Source organism: Aythya ferina (assembly GCF_964211825.1).
Source record: "Aythya ferina genome assembly, chromosome: 4".
Taxonomy (NCBI): Eukaryota; Metazoa; Chordata; class Aves; order Anseriformes; family Anatidae; genus Aythya; species Aythya ferina.
The window spans coordinates 39307177-39330488 of record NC_140300.1 but is presented as its reverse complement, the minus strand read 5'-3'; the positions used below and the strand labels follow the sequence as shown (position 1 = coordinate 39330488).

Here is a 23312-nt window from a genome sequence, read left to right as displayed (position 1 = left end):
CCATTCATTGTTTGGCAAGACATTGTTTCTGTCTGTACCTGTGTGGTTGTTACTGTTGTTGTTTTTTTTTTGTTCTTTTCATTGTTTGTTAACTGGAGCTGCAGGCATCATACTTCTATCTGTAAAAACAGCCACAAAATTTGTTCAATTTTTAATGTTATTGTAAAAGTTTTAGCAGAACCAGGAATGAAAATTCTTCTTTTAACAATGGATTTGAAAGTTTGTTTAGAATTTGGCAGATGTCACCTTTTATAAAAAATAAGTTGTCAAACTTGATTTATCAAAAAAGGCAAAAAACAATATCGTTAACAAAAATAAAAAATAAAAAAAATAAAAAAAAATAAAAAAAATTATGCCTGTAGGTGGTACTTTTGAGAACATAAGTAATATTATTTTTCCTCACCAACAGCTTTTTAATTAGTCTCAAAATATTCTGTAAAATCAAGTGGAAAATACAGCACTTTTACTTTTAAATTAATCACATTCGCTCATTTGCAAAACATAATTATATCCTAGAAGATGTAAGGTTTTCTGTGGCCTCCCACATACTGTGACGTTGTTGACTTCAACAATATTTTTCTTGTCTTGATTTGAAGGATGAGAAATGGTTCTTAGCGACGTTAATGATTGTTAGTAATGGCTGATGTTTCAGTTTTCTACAGGACTTTCTTTGAGTGTGTTTGCTTCCAGTCTTTATAGAAAATCCAGGTTTTGTTTTCTATCCTACTTCCAAGTACCATAGTCAAGGTTGGGCATCTGGAATATTGAACTCTGGTAGATCTGCTTGCAGATTCCCTAAAAACTAGTATTTGTCTTCCGTGTTACATACGGGTGTAAAATACCAATAATTTCATCCACAGAACAGAATGTAAATGAAATAAACCTGTTTGCAGCCATATGAGAGTTACTGCAATAACTCTTTGGCAACCTTATTCTCAAGCAGGACATCTTATATGCACTTTTTTTGAGAGAGGTGTTTATTCACCTCTATCCTATTCTATTAAAGCTACAATGCTTCCTCTTACCCCTAAGTTTTATGTTGGAAAGTTACCTGACAGATTAATTAGTTGCTCAAGGCAAATAATATTCATTTACACTTGCTGCTTTAGGCTATTTAAAACAAAAGCTTCATTGATGCATAGAAGTTTTAGAAGATACTGTTCCATCAAGTCAATAAGCATTGCTGTAATATATTTTGTCAACAACTTGCAGTTATGGCATGAAAATGAAAGGCTAAGTGCTAACATTTTTACTAACTCCACTCTTTTTCTTTTTCGTTTTCCCTCTCCCCTCTCCCCCTGCTTTCTTTGCGTGATAGGCTGTAAATGTTCTGTTAACAGAGCACTGATTCAGTAAGTCTTGAAATTCTTTTTTGGCAATGGTACTTAAAGTTTCTATTATTACAGATAAAACATTTATTTTTCAAGAAAGTTTGCTGTTAGTGAAGTTTTTTGCTTGCAGTCATGGGTGGAAGTATTCTGCAATGCACAGATGATAAATACTTTACTTCCTGAAGGTAGCAGTCATAGATGGATTATGCTTGAGATGTACCAGTGCAAGCTCCCATATGAAAACTGAGTTTTATCCTTGGCAGCAGTGATTAGGCTTTCTGTTTTCAAACTGTAGTACAAAATTCTTGCTAAGAAAATAAACAAACTCTGCGCCACAACCATCAAAAACTGCTGCCTATAGTATGGAAGAGAGGAGTGAGCTAAGTCATTGCCTTTTAATGGAAGACTCTTTAAGAATTGATGTAAAACTGTCTATTGGTTTATTCCCATTTTCTTTTGTACGGTGGAGTGTTTCATATTTGCAAAATAACTTAATCGTTACCTGTGTTAGTTCCTTCTTAAGAGAGCAGCTTATAGCTACATAGCCACTTTATTTGTTGTGTAAACAATGAATGCTTTTAGAAAGTAAAAATTTGAAACTGTTTATGCAGATTTAAATACCAATTTATCATTTTCATGCCAAATAGTGCAATTTTATCTTGGGATATGAAACTTTTTTTACATGAGCCTTTTTACTGACTTTTTTTTACTTCTGTTATTTTTCCTCTCATTTAGTGTTTTACCATTTCCATAAAATATGGAAATATTTTCACATTTATTTTTAGAAGATGGAGATGATGAAACAGCTAATGCCTTATGCTTATAATGCTACAACTTGTATTATTTTGCTCTGTAGAACTACAATGATGTCAGCTTTCTCCCTTATCATTTCACATGAATTATGAACTCATTTCACATGAGTTATGGAAGAGGATTTATTTTTCACTATCCCAAAAGATGTTGGGAGATTAGAAAATCATCAGTGGGGTGAAGTTGATTTTTATAAAACTTTCAGAATTAGGCTCTATCAAGCCTGTCCATCATGCCACAATTTAAAGCCTTAACCAGCTTGCTAAGTTTGAATGCTAGTTATGACACCTTTTTTTATTGTATGACTACCTGTCAAGGTATGAATCCATGAAATTAATTTCTTCTAGTTGATCAACTGGCATAAGATGGATGATATTTCTTCATCCCTTTGACTTGGACTTTTTAGAACAGGAAATTAGTAGAAGAAAGTTGTCAGTCCCTTTACAAATTTCAGACTTTTTCAGACAGTGAGAAATTATCTTCATTTAGAAGACAGAATTAAAGAGAATAGTGAAATACAAGTTAGGAGTAGAAGAAAAGGTGGAGATGAATAAATCTTTGATTCTGAAATAATCTTGAAAGCTGTCATTAAGTTATAAAGACAGAAATCTTAAACTTAGCAAGCCAAATTACCAGCTGCACCCACATTTATTACCTGAATGTTAGGTTTTATGGGATTCCTCATTTACACATAGGTATACCAGAAACCAACGTATACAGCTCAATTTGCTGAAAATCTGAAAGTGGTCAGGAATTTCTAGTAAGAAATCAGCTTGCAATACTTGTGTTGTTGTTTTTTTTTTTTTTTTTATGAATTGTTAAGAGCCCAGAAACTAGGACTAGACAAAAGTATCTTACCCAACATGTAGTGTTGGTGTTTACTACATCACCATGAGATCTGCTGAAGAATAAGTATGAAATTGAGTTTTTTCTGAAAGTGTTTAAATCTCTCTCACATACTATTCGTAGAGCTAGTTGAACATTAGCTGATGAATCGAGACCATTTCTATGTCTAAAATTGTCACATCAGTGTTAGCAGTTTTTTTGTTTGTTAGTGTCTTTTTTTTCTTTCTTTTTTTTTCTTTTTTTTTTTTTTTTTACTCTTATGCATTCAGAATACATTCAGAATTTGTCTGCTGGTGAAGATCTGAAATCATAGCAATTCAGTAACACTTTCAATATCTATATTGACTGAAGACAAATATTTCTGCCAATGCATTATTTGAATAATTTAATTTTATAGTAAACAGTAAGCATCTGACTCTTCTTATTTTACCTCTAGAGTATTCCAAGATAGCAAAGAAAAGAAAAAATATGCCATATTTGTTGCATTTTATTGTACCAGTCTCCCACATGACGTACTAATTTAAGCAAGATTTTTATATATAGTTCCTAACACCTTGCTAAAAGTTGTTTTTGTTTGAAAGAAGTAGTAACAATACTTCCTAATCTTACTCAAAATATTTGCCCAACGTAACATATGCCATAATTCAGTTTCCAAAACTGAAATGTGTTTTTTTTTTTTTTTTTTTCCTGCAAGTTGTTACAGTTCTTCTGAAATATATTGTACAAAATTATCTCACATTCAGAAGAGATGGCTGCTTTAGTAATTGTGATTCTTATTTCCAGGAGTTTTGCAGTGAATATAATTCTTCCACAACCATGTATTATTGCCCACTGGAGTAACCATAGAAGTTTAACTTTTAATTTAGTATTAATTTAATTTAGTATTAGTTTTTGAAAAGATCAGTGAGTCTGGTATATGCTTTTAAGTTAGTATCATTGGATGAACGGCAGAAAAAGTTGAAAAGTTGGACTCAAAAACAAGTGACTGGGGTTTTAGATTTTGTGTTTTTTGTTTGTTTTGTTTTGTTTTGAAGGAGTTGGTATGGGGGAAAGAAGGAACAATTTTAACATTGCTATATTGGTCAGCCAACTTTGGGTACTTATTAAGGACCATGCTTTCATATGGATTATTGCTTCATCAAAGGTATGAAGAGTAGAATGAGTTTTCAAGTATTTCAGAAATCTTACATTTCACGTGACCATAGAAATATTGAAATAGTGATTTCTGGTTGATCAGAATCTGACTTTTAGAAGGGGAAAGACAGCAGGAATTGTGAAGGTCAATGTTGGTCATTTCTGAACCCAGAAATATTTTTTTTTTTTTTTTTTGTCTCCTCCTTTGAATGCAAATTTTAATTGGATAAGATGATTAGGTCTTTTACTGCTCTGGACATATAAATATTGGCCCAAATTGCATTCTAACAATGAGTGATATTCTTATGATAATCTCTGTGGTTCTTTGTCATTATTTGTTCCTCCAAATTACAGAATATAAGAAATTATCAAAAGACTGGAAAAAAATCTTTATACTGCTAATAATTCCTAAGGTTTCATGAGATCTGATTACTGTTTCTTTGCTTGAATACAAACCTAGCACTGGTCAAATATTATGAAACCTTAAGAATGTTAGTTGCTTACATGGTTTCTCTAAACTGTCCTGGTATTATTTTAAATTATACAATAATTTATAACTATTGCAATTACAATTGTGTTGTAACTGCAATAATGATATAATTACAATAATAAAATTATATATCAAAATTATGAAATTTATAAAAAAAATCACTTTTTAAAATATCTGTACATATGTGTAATGTGATACTTTCTGTGGCTCAAAATAGTGTTATGAAGATCTATCATGAGAAATTTTAGTCATCCTAATACTGATATAAAATACACACGTACAATTTCAGAACTACATTTTCATAAATTTAATAAATCCTTTATGTGAATGCTATATTTAGCAACATTTTAATCACTTGCTATTTCATCTTGGGGGATAATTTTGTTCTCTGTAAGCAGGTCATTTATTCCAGTCTCAGCCTAAAAAACTTCTTAGGGTTATGTCCTAATATACTCTTTCCTGCAACAGTTGTGTATAGGATGACTGCTAAAAATGAAAGAAGATCTAACATAAGAAAAAAAAAAAACACCTGTGCCACACCTGTCTAGTACATGTTCATAAACGTTACAATACAGTTATTAATTACATAACATAGTGTTATTTCCTTGGGATCTTTGCCTCATTTAGCATGCAGATTGAATGGCACACAGTTAATGATGCAGCTGTTCAATATTTATTTTTATTTTCACTGTTTAATGAGTGAGTACCTCCCTCACTCATTTGCTGCAATCTCAAATATCATGGCAAATTGGCATGGGAAACTCCAGTTCCCTGTCTCATCCACTACTTATTCTCTTTTGTCTATTGAAGCTGAAATTAGCAGTGCTACACTAATGTAAAAACAGCTTTATCTCATGTTTACAAATAATAATTCAAAGGTGTTCATTTGCGTCAAAACAATTTGGCCCAGAATAAAAGCAGATCAAAAGATCCCATATTATTACTTTTATATCCATTAATCACTGTGCCCCACTGAGTTGGGGATTTTTTATTTTATTTTATTTTTTTCAGGCTGCTGAGTTCTCTGAAGTCAGTCCCACAAGACCATTCTAAGCATGGAATAATTATGATGCTATCCTTGTCTTGAAGTCAGTGATTATTCCCCCTAGAATCAATAAAAATCTGTGCTGCTTTACTTTGCAAAGCTGCCTGTAAAGACTGACTATTAACAAACATGAGAAATTTAAACCCTTAGAATGAATCTTAGCCTCATGGAAATCAAGAGAAATACTACAGTTACATATGATTACAAAGGTTCAACATCTAAAATCATATTGGAACTTGAGGAAAATTCATAACCTTGAGCTCTGCTGAAACTTAACTAGATCTTTTTCTTCCATATGTATATTTGGAACAGAATGGGTAAGATGGACTACTGAAACATTTGTTTAAATGAAGTCACAGTAATTTAGGAACTTTCTTGTATTCCTGCTAGTATATTTGCTATGTTCCACAATCCCTGCCACTTGGCATACCTACAAAAAATGGAGTTTTCTGATCAAAAAATGAATGAAAAGAAACACATTACCTGTTCCTGTAGATGGAACTCTGAATGTTCAATTCCACAGGGCTAGGTTGTAATTCTAACAGGAACAATTGACTGACATGAACTGATGAAAACTACATTTAAAAGGGGAATTTTGATTTTAGTAATTCCTTTTAAGTACAATTGAAGAAAAAAACTTTGCCTTATGAAAGTTGTGACAAAAGTATGAAAGTACCTCAATTTATTGAATTTCCCCCGTACATTTTCTTCTCAGACCAAGAAAACGTTTTTGTCATGAATGTCATGGAATTTACATTTGATGTTTCTCATCTGTTCAAGGACTGTCTCTACAGATGTAACTTTTGTTCTTGCTGTGGTTGTCAGTTAATCAAATGTAGATTGTGGGACTGTGAATAATGAACTTAGTTACTAATCTGCAATAGAAGGCATATTTGCTGTTTTGCAGAAGTGTGAAATAGTGCATAGAAATAAAGAGGAAAAAAAAGATTAAATGCTATTTAAAACAACAACAAAAAAGCAACCATCACCACCATTTCTAGGAAGGTCATTTAAAATAAATAAATAAAAATTAAGACTTTCCTAGAAGAAAACACAAACGTGAAGTTTGTACCTGAAGTTACATTTCAGATTTTCATTTAAAAAAAAAATAAAAAAAAAAATTCTCTTCCTCTCTAACCAATGCTGGAATTTCTTGCAAGATGAAATTTCAGAATAGATACTGAGGATATGCCCTTTAGTATAACACCTGGAGTGCCTTTGAAATTTTTGTTTTTCCTCATACCAAGTTGGTTCTACTGACACTTGTGTTGTTTGTGTTTCTAGTGGCCACTTAGGAAACGTGTTTACCCTGCTCTGGGTTTATTTTATTGAGATATATATATGTATATATATGTGACTGTCATTTGTCAAAAGTAAGAAATGTTTTTAGTTCCAAGATATTGTTTGGGGGACTGCAGAATCTGAGTTATATCCCCATTTCTGTTGTGAACTTCTTTTGAACCTATGATGCATGCCATGAGTGTACTTTTTGATAAAGGATACGTCTCTTCTTGAACTGACATTACACCCACATTGTTTATGTGATAATCTGTTCATATTCTAAGTGATTTCCATACTGAAAAGAACGATGTCAAGCCAAAAAAAAAAAAAAAAAAAAAGTCAATAGACATGTGCATGTTTTCTTAATTTGTTCTATATCCCAGCTGTGTTATCTCAGCTGTCACCAGGTAGCTGTATCAATATTCCCCACAAAGTTTACTTTTTCAGAAAGAGTTTTATATTAGAAGTGGCACTCTTATTTAGGATAATTTCCCATGTGTAGCTATTGATTCTGCCAACAGTGAAATTTCTTCAAATCCTATGAATTACTTTTGACATTTTTACACTAGCATAAAATTGTGTTACATTTCTTAAATGTTAAACATCAATTAGTTCTATGTACTCAATCCCCCTGAAGTAATTATAGTTCTGTAAGAGAAACTCACAGAACAGCCAAAGGCTGTGCGTACTGTACTGTACAAGCCAGAGAATAATTGTCTTGCATGGTAGTGTCAGGAAATGTTAAGTGATTCCAAGTTGAATTTGCTTGCTGATGTCATTTATTTTTTAAAAAATTTCTGGGGAGTATAAGGAAGAGCACAAGGCCACATGAAGACAAAAAGAATCATGGTAGTTCCTCTTTTGGTGATAAATAAACAATGTTGTCTTGATAAATATTATCCTTAAAAACTCAAGCTTACTTTTTCTTAAGCTACTGATACTTTCTGTTAGGAGAGATTTAAGGTAGTGACAAAGTCATGCATTAATGCACAGAGAAGGTGCGTGTAAAAGCACTAACATAAACAATATCAAAAATAAGTTATCAGACTGTGAAAAAGTGTGAGAAGAGTTCTTGGTTGTTTTTTGTTTTGTTTTGTGATGTAAGTCTATATATCGCACATACATTGCTGTAGAAATATTGTTGTTTTTACATGCAGCTGAATACTTGGCCTTTTTTTGTATGCAGATGAATAAGTAAGAGTGGAAGTTCAGCTTTTGATTGCCACCCTAGCACTTGAACTTCACATCTTCACATAACATCAGAGTGATATTAGAGGACTAAGCATTTTTTTTTAATAATGATATGCAGATGCTTTGGACCTCCTTTATGCTTAGTGTTTACTTGTATGTAAGGGTTTGTAGTTCTGTTTCTTTTTTCTTGGGAAAAAAAATCATCTTTTTTTTACCCTTGGTAATTATAAACAAGTTTCTTCTTTCAAAGCAAGAGAAACCCTGAATGGCAGTGTTAAGAAGCAACATATTTAAAAAAAAAAAAACAAAAAAAAAACTGTTCCATGCTATCCCTTTCAGAGATGCCCTAATCTGATCATATTTTCAGTGGGACTGATAGAGTTAATTCTATGTAAGAAGTGTCTATTTTTTCTCCTCTTACCTATTCCAGGATCCATCTAATCATCTATTAGAAAGTGATTTGTATACCTTGTTCAGCTGTTAGTGATTCATTACTATTTGTAATATTGAATTTCCAGTATTATATTATTTTGCATTGTCAACATCTTGATGGGAATGATTGGATACTCTTGTCTTTTAATTTCTTATGAAGGCTTTAAGTTTCAAGAGGGCTGGGGAAACTCAGGATCAATCTTCATGTTGTTATAGAAGTTATTAGAAGCTAGCACCCTCTTTTTGGCACCTTATCTTTTTCACAATAGAGCCATTCATTTATTTGAATAGGAAGAGCATAGAGTTACAATACTAAATACTAAATAAATAAATAAATAAAACACACACACAAAAATATATATATAGATGGATTTTTAAAAGGAATACAATTCTTTTCTTCCAGGGCACAAACCAGTATCTATTGAAAGCTGGAATAAAACTTTCTCTGGGGACAAGTTATCTCATAACTGCCTATTGCTTTGTCTTTATTTGTCTGATATTACTGCATGTTTCTATAGTAGTGAGCCCAGGGCACCTGATGTTTGCTGATATCCCTAAGGCAGCCTTAAGACTCTTTAGCATTACTATGCCACAAAAAACAGCCAGGGATCAGACTGTATTATGATTATGGAAATGACCAGTGTAATAAGTAGAAGTAAGCATAAAACAAGCCAATATCTCCTTTCTTTAAGGAGGAGTTATGAGAACTACATTTCAGAAAATAGCTGAAAAAGGTCTAGATTTCTGCTCAAGTCAAAGCACTGCCTGAGGAACCAGTTAACTGGTTTTCACTTTCTATTTTTCTCTGAAGTTGATAGGGGACAGTGTGGATCTATCTTTGTTATGAAGAGTATTAAAATAGTTTTGTTTTGTAACATGAACTTTGCTGTTAACATTGTCTGTATTTCTCGAGCAATCATAGGGTTCTTATCCTACCAAATTTATTGAATTAAACGTGTATTTCTTCACATTGATAGCATTAAGCTTCTAGATTTTGTTGTATCAAGTTAATCAAGTTGTATCAAGTTAATTGACTTAATGTATTAAGTCAATTGGATTTTTTGTTCATTACTCCAAGTGTAGAGTTTCTTGCCTAATGGGGAATTGCGTGTATGCAGGTATGTATGTTTCAAAGGGCACTTTTGACACTGAGTAGGTTTTCATTGGTAATTTTCCCTCATAGCTTATTATATTTCTCTGTGGTTTTAACATGGATATTCTTCAAAGTAAAAGGCCTATTTATTCAATGCTATTTTGGAGTAGTTAACCAAGTGATACAGAAAGGCATCCAGAAAAATGGAGGAATTGTGTTGTAGGGAATCAAAAAGAAAATGCAAATACGATACAAAACAAAAAGTTGATGCATATCAAACTGCAACTTTAAAAGTGTAAAAAATTACAAATAAGAAATCATTTGCTTTATTATAGTTAGAATGCTAATAGTACTGAATTGTCTGGAGCTTAAGTATGGTATTAAAAGTTGTTCAGCTAAATTTTGAAAAATTAAATTTGACACAAGAAATGGCAAATGCAACAAAGTTGTGGAAAATCATCTACACTTGAGGTCCATTTGTTCAGGTCTATGGGTCTAATTTTCATTAGAAGTAGCTGTTTTTACAAAAATGCAATGTGATTGGTGATTCTTTGAGATAAAGGATGGGTTTATTTAACAAAGATTTTGTGTATGTAGCACTTAGCAAGTTCATATAGGACTTATAGGACTTAAGTATTTTCCCCTCCTTTTTTTTTTCTTTTTTTTTTTTTTTGGTGGGCTTCAGGGGGTGAGGAGTCTTCCTATCACTTACAAAATATGACTATTAATGTGTAATTTTGTGTGAAATGTGCTTGCTGTCACATATTTCCATCCCCATGGCAAGTCACAGACGTGGTAAAACAGTATTTTTATCTTTATCTCTGAGTTCATATAAGAATTTGTCTTTATAAAAGTTTTTTGTATTGTTGCACAAACAGTGTAATTATAACAAGAACACTACTGTACCATGTATTGCATAGACACTAACAAAGACACTTTATTTGTCATTGAAGAATTTATTTCAACATGGAAAGTGCTTTATTTGTATGTGTTGCAAAGAACTGGGAACCACATCATCAGGTTCAGAGTCCTGCAAACTATCTGTGTCTCTCTATATAGTTTAATACGTGTATATTAAAAAAAAAGAAAAAAAAAAGAAAAAACTCCACAATCACTCTTCTCTTTGTCCCTACACCAAAAAAAAAAAAAAATAAATAATAAAAAAAAAATATATATATATATATAAAATAATTCTCTTTTCATTACAGTACTCTAACTTATTTCACAGCTGGTGCAATGTATTTAGCAGTTCTTAGCACCGCTATGTATTTTCCACTGTAGTAAAGGTCATAACATTGTATTGGGAACAATATTAGTGACTTTTTCAGGGACAAAGTGTGCAGTGAAATACAATGACTGCCTGAAGAGCTATTGTTTCTTTGGCCCACGTGGAATAGAAATCTCAGTTTGCTTGAAAAAAAAAGAAGTCTATTAGATCTAAATGTTTGAAAACTTGAACGTTTGAGAATGTGATTTAGATGATTAGACTGAGCATAACATGCACGTAACTGAAGATGGTTTATTTGAAACATAAATGAAAAGGAATAATGGAGTTACTGAGCTAGCTATGTCCTTTCTATTTAAAAATACTTCTGTAAATCCTTAAACAGGTATGGAAAATCAGACCCTTGTAAGAAAAATTAGTGAGATTGTATTTAAAACTTTATTATTGAGGATGTTCTTAACTTTCTATATCACATAGTAACCTTCAAGAAAAAAAAAAAAAAAAAAGATTATGGTGAAATAGATTTTATTTACTCTTATTTATGCATATGCAAAAATATTATAAATCATATATAGATTTTTGTGTAAGGAATATTTTACAGAAAGATCATTTGCATAAAAGCAAGCTTGTCTCCTTGCTACTGTTTTCTGCCCTTAAGACCCTCATATGCTTTGTTGGTAATGCACAGAGACTTTCAGATCAGTCAGATGTTACAAAAATGTTTACATTTTTCACTTGGAAGTCATCTGATAAGGTCAAAAGAAACTGGGTAGTTCATCTAAAGTACTTTTGACCAGAATAGGAAAAAGGAAGAATGCTGTTGTGTAACTTCCTAAAAATGCCAGTTTAAGTGCATTTCTGGAGGTATAGACATTCTGTGAAACTTACAGACTAAAGTCTCATTGATTCTCTTGTTTTATTAAAACCTTTCATAACAGTCTGTAAACTATTAAGCATTCTTTTCCTGCTGATTACTCCACGTGTAGTCATAAAATGTCTTTGTGATGGGATAAAGCCAGGTTCTACAGCACTAGAGAGATGTGTATACCCTGTTATGAAAAAAAAAAATATATATATATATATGGAAAAAAACCACTATGGGAATTCCTCAATTTTGTTTTGTAGGTTGCAATAGTGCTACTAATAACACAGTAAATTTTATTTGTCCTGAACCTTCCATGGCCAGTTAGATGTGTCATCCAATGCAAGAAATAAGAGTATAGCAAAAATAATGACTTTTTTTAATTAATACGAAGGAATGAAAGTATACCTGTTTAATATCCTAACCCTACAGTCTTTCTTGTGTGTATATATATGTATCTGCTATGATTGTCTTTCAGTCATGGAAAAACACATATAAATAGTTATTTGAATGATCATTTTTATGAAATGTCCCTAAATTTCCTACTTACAATTTATCTGAAGAAAAATGGAAATGCTACATCCAAAGACTTCTAGATTAAATCTTTGCATTCCCCTGATACTTCTGGCTTCAGTCTCGTAACTTGAGTGTTGCTAGATGCACCTGTCTGCTGAAAGGTTTTTGCTGGTTATGGAGAATCAGTTCTGCACTTTGTAAATCTTGTATGGAAGCTTTGGGCTGTCTGAAGTTCACACTGGTTTTCACCAAAGAAAAGACACTTGTGTGCATTTTTCTTATGGATATTTTGATAGGCATCTGCAAAATATTGGGAGATTAAATATGCAATATTGTTTAAGACAAATACAGGAATTATTCACAAAGTGTAACATCTATTAAAAAAAAAAAAAAAAAAAAAAAAGTCACCTCTTCACCTGCAGGGGCTACAGTTTGTTGAAATGATTACCCTGAGTATGGACTCTTCAATGTATTTCAGTGTTGCCGTTCAGACATTCTGCTGTTCTGCTCTTGAGAGCAGCAGAATAGAAATCTGTTTCAAGCATTATCATCAGTGGCACAAGACTAAAGTTTTGCAGGATTTGGTAATGAAGTTAATCTGAGAAGTGTCAAGCAGAGAGCAAAAAGGACAGGAATGACAGACTAAGCGGGTATCAAAAATGAACTGCTGCTAAAAAGGGTGAAGGAAACTGAGTATTAAAAAAAAAAAAAGGAGAAAAGCAGAGGAAATGAGAGGGAGGAAATTTATTCAGTCTGTAGTGTTGAAATAAAATGTATGAACAAAGCTGTGAAAAGGAATTTGACAACACGTGGAATGAGGAATGGAGATTTGTTTCAGAAATGATGATACATTATTCAAGACAATAAGTTTTGTCAGAGTAGGTAGGATAGATATAAAGAATACTGACAGTTTGCTAGGTAGGAGCTAGGCTGTTTTAAACAACAACAACAAACGTTCAATAGAGAATACAATGAATAAGAAAATTATCCCTACTGATACAGTTGAATATACATTTCATAAAATTATTGGAGGTAACTAAATGAGTACAGCTTCATCAGTTTTCTATTTGAAAACATGACAGGAAGCTAAAAAGTTTGTGTATGGTAGCTAGGAAGAGGAATGCTGCAACCCTCTTGCTTGTTTCTGGTTGCAGGGCATGTTATTTGTGGGTGTCTGACACTGTGCTGCTATGAAACCTTCTTCAGATGGGCCTTACTCATAGACTGGGGTACACAAGTTGTGATACAGTCCTTTTGTGAGGGGAAGGTGGGTTGCTGTTTCTGTGTGTGTGTGTTTTATATGTTGATGCACAATGTATTTCTTGGCAAAGTGGTAAGTTTTATACAAGCTACTGATGTTACTTGACAAGGAAGACATCCAGCATAAAATGTGCTTTTAGTGAAGTACCCATTGAACAAGGGGTGTGTGTTGTTTTTTTGTTTGTTTGTTTTGTTTTGTTTCTTTTTTTTTGGTTTTGTTTTGTTTTCTGAATCAATTTAACTAGTATAATCCATTTTGATTTTAAAATAAACATCAGAATACTGTTTTCTGAAACTTAACAGATTGTAGCATAATAAGAGCAATCGAAAGTAAATAAATCTTTGCTAGTGACATCCAGGTTTTCTACACAAAGAAATTCAAATATTTGTTAAAAAAAAAAAAAAGTAGCATCATTTTTAGAGACAAGTGTACTTTTATTTTTTTAGCATATTAAGTTAAATTCATTAGCTTTTCCTGACTTCAGGTATGAAGGTAGGTGTATGAAGTTAATTCATTCCAACACGTGACAGGATATGATATTTTAAGGAGCATTCCAAATATTTTTGCTGTTCTATAGTGTTCTGTTTTTCTACTGTCTTACGGAAGGAGACGATTGTTAGTCAAATATTTGTCCTCAAAGATCTGAATGTTAAATGTTACTTATTTTTATATTCTCTGTAATTCTCAGAAGTATAATTATCAGGACATTTGAATGACTTTCTATTGGGTATTAAGGGATACATACAAAACTTAACAAGAGTAGCTGTCTGTTCTTTTTCCCTGGTTTTGGGAGTCATGCTTTATGTGGTCACATTGTTTTGTTTTCTTTTATGTAAGTAGTTATGTATTCATTTAAAAGAAAATAAGTGGAAGCAAAGGATAAGGTATGGAGTTTTCTAACAGTAGAGCTGTGTAGATTTTATTTCTGCATCAAACAGTTATGCCACCGCTGTAGACTCTCCTGATGTGTTTAACCTGAATGAATAGGCAGTTTTTCACACCTCTTGGGCCTGGCTTAGGAAAAAAATAAAAGAGGTAAATAAAATAAATGAATGTGTATCATTCCCTTCTAGCAAAGGGAAAAATTTTCTGTAGTGGCTTCGAGGCAGATCGCAGCGCTGTGTTTCAGTTAGACTGTGGTCAGTTATTGGCATCTCAGTTTACATTTAGTTTGTTGGGCTGTTGTCAATAGCCATAAAACATTTTTTGCTCCTATTGTTTTGAATTTCTCGAAGCCAGTTGACAGTTTCCTATTCTGCCTTGAATACAGGATGGTGAGGCTCCTCTTCCCAAAAGAGGAGGAAAGGGCAGAATGGTCATGGACTGTACTTTTATCATATTGATGTAGAGGAATGAAAACTTTTTGTCGTTTCCCATACACTCTTCCACATTTTATCAAGATTAGAAAAAAAACCCTCTTGTCTACTTTCAATTTTCCTTTTTCCACTCTGCTGCCTCTCTTCATTCTTGCCTTCCATTTCACCTTTAAAGCAGATTCAAATGAAATAAAAGGAAGAGAAATGTGAGATGATAGTAGTGTTATGTTTCTGTTCAGAGGAGACAGAACTATAAAACCGTCTTCTTACATAAGTACATAATGTTTTAGTGTCCTTGCTATAATAATGACTTAGTGTTTTTTGTTTTTGTTGTTTGTTTTTTGCATGTGTGCTTTTAGGTTTATTTTTATATTTATTTTTTTCTTCAAGTTTTCTCATCGACTTGTATATGATGGAAATTCTGGGAATGTACAATAGATTCTTTGTCTCACAGAAGGCTAGGTAAAATGATAATGATGAATTACTCCTATATGAATTAAATTTCCTTATTATTTTTGAAAGTGACATAACACAACAAATGAAATTTCCACAGAACAAATCAGTAGATATATTTCAATCTGGATCAGGAGGAAAAAAATATTTTATAAAAGAAGAGTTGAGGGGAATACATCCTGAATTTTGTACATCTTGAAACAAGCAATATCTGAGTATTGGGGATATTTGAAGAGATAAGTCTCATGATACTTGAAGATGAGATATAACTGGAATTAAAGACTAAGTAGCGGAGGAAAGATGGTAGTAGTGTGAATAGAAGCAGAAAAGCAATACAACAATAATAGCATCGTAGGTAAATTAAGTAATTTACTTGAAACCAATGTGTCCTTAGACAGAACACTTATTTGTTCTGTCCTCATATCTTATCTGTGTGCAGCAATATTTTGCGGATTTTGTAGAAAGCTACCATAGTTCAAAATGTATAGGAAAACTATCTGAATTAACCCTGCCTTCTCATTTTGGGCTGGATAACACACCAGGTCCAAAGTTAAAGCTTGGAAAATACAGATATATGCAACAATACTGTTTCAATAAGACACGAAACCGGATCTCCTGAGCCTCCTCTTAAGTAATAACATGCCTTCTTGTAGACTAGGTTGTTGTAGTCTTCTGTTATTCCTCCTTAGTGTATTTTTTTCTCCAGTGAAAAAAAAATCTGTCTCCCATGAAAACCAATATCACGCAGAGGCAGACTGTATTAGAATGTATCCCATTAAATATAACCTCAGGTTGTGCACTTCAGACGAAATGGATTTCCCAACCCATCATTAAAGCACACTATGACTTAGATCAACATAATGAGCAGCAGTGCCTGAGGCTGTTGTATCTATTCTAACACAACGGACTTGGTCTAAACATTTTCATAGTCTATTAATTTGCATCTAAAAGAGTACAAATAAGACATAATGGGAATTACATATTATTTCTCTTTTGTTTAATGTGAACTAAAGCTAGTTAGCTGACTATTCAGATTAAATCAGTTTGTGTGTTTGAAAAAATTGCATTTTTTTTGTTTACCTGTGCAAGTATGCTTTCTAATTCTGGTAAGAGTCCATTTTGGTAGTAATTATGATGTATTATGAAAATTATATGGGATCTGAATACACATTGCATTTAATAATAACAGCTTCTATTAAATAGATGCACGTATGCATACACATGTGCATGCACACACACTCCTGCTCTGAAGATGTTTGAAAATTAATCCAGGATTTAATGAAAACTTCCTCAGTCCAGTTCATAGCTTATGTTGTTTGGGATAAGTAGAGAACAAATACTACAATATGATCTTCCTGGAAAGTATTTGATTGCAGTTAATGAAGGCTCTGTTTAAATAGCGTGATAAAATGACTAAAATAATTACGAGCAGAGGTGATGTGTGGTATGATTGTGGACAATACAAGAAGTCCATGGTCTGTCAAAAGTTATTTTTATTAATACAGCTCTCCTAGAACAATGGAAAGTGAGTAGTCCCTTTGCTGAATTAATTAAGTTGATTTAAAAAACAAACAAACAAACAAAACAAAACAAAACAGCCCACTATCCTGACTTCCTGTAAATGCTAACATTCTGCCATGCCATATCCATTGTGTTTATATCTGTTCAGTGAGGATGAAGGTTGTTGTTTTGTTTTTTTTAAACTTGGACTCTGAAGATTTTGAGTTAGAGGTGAAAAAAAAAAACACTTCTGTTTTTCAGCAGATGTGTTCTGTTATAGTCTAGTTTGGATGTTGCCATACCCTAAGTATACTTCAGTAAGCAATCGTATTTCCTGAAGCCATCTTACTCAAGAGATCTGTCTTCTCTGGGTTCTAATGACAGTCGAACTTGCAAAGAAAAAGTATTCAGATTGTTAAGCACATTTATTTGCTTGAGTATTTTCTTGTTTTTCATATCAATAGAAATACAAATACAGATGTTTCTTGTATTTTCCTTTCTTGAGTAAATAAAATTCCAATAAAATTGGACAGAAGTAAGAAGACTTTTGGTGGAGAGGATATGAAATGATATTCATGCATTTTTATTTTATTCAGTCAATTGTGATTATCTCACAATATTCATTTTAGGTACAATATACATTTTAGGTAAGAGATTGGTGCATATATACGTGTGTGTATGTATATATATATTACATATAATATATATATAATATTACATATATGTAATATAATATATATTATAACATATATAATATATATATTATATTATAATATATAATATATATTATATGTTATAATACATATATATATATATATTTATTTATTTATTTATTTTACATTTCCATGAAGGACTATGTGAGGTATGGTTTGAGTTCACATTTGTAGGAAGTATTTTAAGAAAGAGCTTTTTTGGTTTGTTTATCAAAGGAGTAGAATTTTGTGATCCAGATATTAGCACCCAACAGTAACTTTCTAGGACTGTCTTGTATTGACTATGTACACTGTGTTGACAGAAAACGTGGTTAAATCTTTTCAGTTGTGGGGAGTGAGGGGGGAAACTTTTTGTAAGATTTGCACAGAGCTTTAATAACATTTGTCAATGTTATTAATTTGTTGTCAGCAATATAAGTTCATAGCAAGGTATCAGGTATGCTTTCATATGGGTATGTTTGTCTTTTTTTTTCTCTTCTATCTGTTTTGCACAAAATCATATGTGATGCAGTTTGCACGTGATAAACAGTAAAAAAAATAATAATTATTTGGTTTAACGTGATCTTGTCTCATCTAGAATATTACTGTTCAGACTGTTGGGACATCTGAGATTGTAAGCAGATACTTTAAAATGACTATTCCTGCTTTGGAAAGTTGGTTTACTCCTGCACTCGGAGACTTAGGAGGTATTTTTCTTGTTCTATTTTACACTGTCTGCATAATCTGAATTTTCTATTATTTATCTTTATTCCTTTGTGTTTACACCAAATTAGGAAGGGATGCCTTAGCAAAAATCTTAAAACATTTAGCAATAGATTTAAGTAGCTGTCTTTGTGCCAAGACAGCTGGCAGAACTTCCATTATCTTTTCCAGAACTGGGGTTGTTTTTCACCTTCTGTTCCTTAACAGATGTGTAAGTCCTTCATTTACTTTGCTATGCATTTAAGAAAATATTTCTATAAGTTCTTGGAATTTCATGCTTTTTGTTTGTGAAATTGAATGAAAATGGACTGGATTTGATGTGACGTGTCTTATGTTTTCATCAGAATTGTTTTTCTTTTCATATTGAGGTTTACTGTAAATTTTGAAAATCCTTCTTAAGTGATGAATAGATAAATTTATGAAGCAAATTTATGAAGCACCTTTTTCTGTGGAGAATGAAGAGAAGAGCCTTAGGCTTTATTAATCATCTGCTTTTCAAGTAATAACTAATATATGATCCATACATTTTCTACTAAATATTCTGAATTTGATTTTTGCATGGCTTTTTTTTTTTTTTTTGAGAACAGGAGGTCAGGAATATGCTAATTTCTATCCTTTTAAGATGTGCAACTAAAGAAACAGCACCAAATTTCTTTGGAGAAATAAGCTTTTAGTATTTCCTTATATACAGAGCGTGTAATACCACAGGATCATAGAATATTCAGGTTGGAAAAGAGCTCTATCATCTAGTCCTACTGCATATTTCAGATTGTACATTCTTCTACCAGTGGAGTAGATACAGTCATTGTATACAATGTATACAATGGAGTAGATACAGTCATTCTTTGAACTTCATTGTTTCTCAAAATTCTATAATTCTTTTTTCCCAACCTCAGTGGATATACCCATGTAGGTTTTAAAGAAACCATTTTCTGATTGCTCTTTCTAGCACTTCATTAGGTGACACTTTAAGCTGCAATATTGAACTTGTTGAGTTGCAGTCAATCAGCACATAGTTCTAAGGAATGTATTTTCTGCTCTGTCCTTCTTTTCTTTTCCCATCCTGATGCAGATCTTGCTGGCAGTTATGCTTGAGAACTGGTTGCTACCACGTATTCCCAATGGATATGAAAATTCTAGCCTTACTTCAGGAAGGAGGCATAATCTAGGAAAAATACTTTTGTTTTACTGACCAAAATTATTTTGACACTTGCTCTGGAACTCCTGTCTTCAGAGGGAAGAGCTTTGTTGTACCTTGAACAAGGTAGGAAAAGAATTTGTCTAAGTAATTGAAAAATCCTATGATTTTTTATTTTTTTTTCCTAGTATACTGGAAATAACTCCACTGTAGACATTTATGTAATAGCTTTCATTTTGAGGGATCAGGCACCATGCCATCTTTAATGATTGCACACCTAACATAGTCTATTTTAATTTGTAGTTGGTTTATTGAATTAAAAAAAAAATAATAAATCTGATATTTCTACAATCTGACAGATTTTCAGCAGGGTAATACAGTGTATTGCCCAAGTAATATTATCTATCAGTAGTTAAATTCCCTTTAAATACTGTACTGTAATAGTTAATCTTACTTTTTTTGTGTGTTTCTTGACATCTTGCTTATTGCAGCATTGAATGTGATTTGAGTGTGTTCTAGCTGCGAATTGGTTCTTTCAGCTGCTGTTTTTGTAATACTTCCTCTGGTTGATGTCATTTCCAAAAGTAAAACGTTTTCCTGAGAAATTGTTTGGTATATGTACTCTTTACTTTCACAGTAGATTGGACCTTTGAGAATGATAGCAGGATTTTTTTTTACTGTTTTTTTTTGCCACGTTCATAAAGTATTTAAAAAAAAAAAAAAAAAAAAAAAAAAAAGGAGCAAAGAAAACTAGTCATTTTTTATATATAAAAAAAAAGCTGTGACACATGTCAATAATGTCAGTGGTGGTTTCCATAGAAACTAATCTCGAGCAAAGGCCTCATTGATAATGACAAACTATGACTGATGCTGGTGAAAATAGGTCTGATTATTTCTAAAAATAGCCTAGCTTAAACATAGTATATGGCAAATTACGGATAAAGTGAACATGAAATTGATAATTCTGAATTAATCCTGCAATAGCAAACAGTAACATGAAAATGTTTTCTTCTGGTGTTTTAGTCAATTACGAAGCATGTGTTTTGAACTTAAATGACAATAGTTCCGAAATATTTTAGTAACATATTACTTTCTTTTTTTTTTTTTTTTTTTTTTTTTAATTTAAATTATATGACAAAAACAATAACTGAGTTTAAAATGGAGGAAGAAAAAGCAAAATATTTTTCATAGGTAAACTATAGTATTTAGATACAGGTAGGTCCAGCTCAGGATAGAAGAGAATTTCAATAATTTACTCAAACTGGAAAATCATGTGTTTTTTTTGTTTTTGTTTGTTTGTTTTTAAGTGATTCTCACGATTTTTCTATTTATATTCTAATCAATATTTGAACAATTAAGTTTTGCATGCATCAATTATCTGCTTTAGTAGCCATAATCAAAATAATATTATTTCTTGAGAGACAGAGAATAAATATTTCTTTACTTCTAGTTAATTTTGGTGGTATTAATTTTTGTTGTCCTTTTCATCTCAGAAATATTATTTTCATTGGCAATGGTTGAGAAATGAACTGAAATAGCTGGTAGTTGAGTCAGGGAATAAACTGTTATCCCAAGCAATTAAGTAGCCTCATGATAATGATATTTGCTTTTGATGTGGGATGTTCTTGCTTCCAACTGTTAAATTTGATCTTTTGTATCCTATGTGGAAGCCAGACCTACTGATCTATTTTGGATTTCCTGTTCTGGCTGACTAGTTTATTTCATGGTTCAGAAGTTTTATTCTTTTCAAAACCAAAAAAACAAACAAACAAACAAACAACAATTTTTATTTTTATTTTTTTTTCCCTAGGAAAATCGTAAACAAAATTATGTAGCAATTCATGACTTGTAACAAACTCCTCTCCAAAGGTGCGTCGCAAATACACATGTGTATATGTACGTATATATATGTTTGTTTATGTGTCTATAAATAATCTTTCAGTGGTACTCTCTCACCTTCCTTCAGAAGGCTTTTCTCACTGTAATCCAATATAAAGCATCTGTGTGCTTTAATGCAACAAATACTGTTGTTAGATCAAGAGATAAATTTACTGGTAACGAGTATTCTGTTCTGGTAAATGCCTTACATCTAGAAATAATTGGGGAAGGTTAATAGCCAAATGTGTTCTGTATTTTTTATATATTTATGATATTTAGTTCATGATATGTTCAGTGACAGCCATTGTGTAGTAAGTCTTTCTGGTCTGTGTTTAGCGTACAATATTTTACTGAGTAGCAGATACTAATTTACATTAGTAAAATTAGATATTTGGCATAAAGGATCCAAATATTTTCTGCTAAATTAAGTAGATATTGCTACTCCTTAAGGACCAGTTTTTGGATAGCCTTTTCATCCCAAAGTATGTTATATAAATTTCAACATATTGCCATCTTTATATTTCATGTTAATTTGACATTTAATGTTAGCTGCCTATCATTCTAACAATAATCCATCTGAACTAGAACATATGAATACCAATTACAGAAATTATTGGAGTTCATCTATAAATCTCTTTTCGACTGTTAAGTAGATTGATGTCATCAAACATGAAATATCAGTAATAGTCTTTCTGAAACATAGTTGTTCTCTGCAGTTCTGTTTGCTTATAGCATGGACTTAGGAGAAAAAGAGATTATTAAGGTCACTCATTTGCAGAAAAAAAAAAGTGTAATTAAAATGTCTATAATAGTTTCAGTGTGTCGTTCAATTTATCATCAACATTCTGCTGTTATTTTGCTTAATTGCAACACCTTTCTCATGCTTGTATTAAATTTTGAACATTGTTGGCAAATTTCAAGTTGCATACTGTTGTCAAATACATGCATATAATTTTATCTGCATGTATCCATTTAAATACGAGTGTTCAAAAGCCAACCTTACCCTGTAACACTGCAATTAGAGCTGGGGAAACTATGCAGTCTTTTTGTAAAAATAATTTTTGACATGCTGGGATCTGATAATGTGAAAGAGCAAGAAACGCTTTCAGCTACTGAATTAGGAGAGCTTAGTCTGGTCCATACAGCCTTAAATGTGCAAATGAAAAAAAGCTAGATACAGATTGTTGTAGCATACGTTTGCTTTAACAAAACATTATCACAAAGGATTGTATAAATCATTCTTCTTTATGTAGGAAGTTCAAATGGAAGGATAAAAAATGAACAGATTATTTTGCAATCTTTCCAGTTAACTCAGGGGCCTTTAGGAATGTTTATTACTGCATTAAATACATAGTGTCTGGAGTAATCTGTGTACTTATTGTTATTTATAATGGAATAATCCACCCATTAGACACTGAAGAAAGAAATATTGTCCTTGCTGATGTATTATGCACCTGCTCCTCTCATTACACTGTTATGTAAATGTTATGTTTATTCACTCCATTTACCTGTCCAAAGAGTAGAAAAGATCACCTTTGAATTGCTCTAAGAAAGAGTACCTCTTTAGTTTTTTCCATATGCATTAGATTCCTGTGGAACATATGGAAAATTAATGCAAGCCATTTGCAACTCTGATTTTTATGAACTTCTGTTCTTGTAATTGTAAAGCTTAAATGATACCAGATAAAGACATCCTACATTTGCTTCTTGCCCGCTTCATTGTACTCCTTCCAAATATTCAAATATTGAAGACATTTTTTAAAAGACTATTCGTTTTGTCTCAGCCTTCTCCTGGGGGATCGGAGAAGGAAAGAGGAACTTATAGTAAGATATGAGAGAAGATCCTTTAGAAGAACAGAAGTTTTCTGGATGCTTTTCAGCTACACTAAAGTGATTTGAACTTCTGAAAACCAAAATATTGAGAATAGTAGAAAAATACAAGTATGTTGGGCTTGATGGTAAGAGGAAGTTGATTAATTTCTTCTTCAACATATAGCATATTTCATGTTATTTGCTTTAATTAACACTAACACAAAAATACGGCACAGGAAGCTTATTTACCATATGCTCCAAATCACCTTACAGAAGAAGAAGA

At 32.1% G+C, this 23312-nt stretch overlaps 1 long non-coding RNA gene across 3 annotated transcripts in view; it reads left to right on the top strand.

Annotated features, from left to right (window-relative positions):
* Positions 1–22921, top strand: part of LOC311436287 — an 83664-nt gene extending 60743 nt beyond the window's left edge. For all 3 annotated transcript variants that reach the window (XR_014692721.1, XR_014692722.1, XR_014692723.1), the window contains exons 3-4: positions 19274–19465; positions 21150–22921. This is a non-coding gene — a long non-coding RNA (uncharacterized lncRNA). The remainder of the gene's footprint in view (positions 1–19273; positions 19466–21149) is intronic.
* Positions 22922–23312: the final 391 nt, after the last annotated feature.